Raw genomic sequence first — 377 nt, 5'->3', positions numbered from 1 at the left:
TCTCTTTATATTTTTGTAATGTTTAAGTTTTATTTCATGTTATATTTTTCTTAATCTATTATTTATGCTTTTCATTTCCTTTACTATCCTTATGTTTTTATGTTATTTATTTATATTTCTCTTCTTCATTACATTTAGTTAAGTTTATTATGTTAAGGTGAAAAGGTTACACTAATGGTGTAAGAATAAATATAGTGTAAACTCAACATAAACTTTAATATTTGATATTAATATGTTTTGTAATTGTTATCTTATTCACTCTTAATACTTTGCTTGTTAAATAGTTAATTTAGATTTATGTTGTATAATGATTAGTATTTAAAAGTGCATTTTTATCAAGGTTTTATATTATTATTTTGCACTTGAAGTATCAATAA

The sequence above is a fragment of the Populus euphratica genome, unplaced genomic scaffold, assembly GCF_000495115.2.
Source record: "Populus euphratica unplaced genomic scaffold, PopEup_1.0 scaffold686.1, whole genome shotgun sequence".
In the NCBI taxonomy this organism is placed as follows: Eukaryota; Viridiplantae; Streptophyta; class Magnoliopsida; order Malpighiales; family Salicaceae; genus Populus; species Populus euphratica.
The sequence above is the reverse complement of the archived record's forward strand: the minus strand, read 5'-3'. Positions refer to the sequence as shown.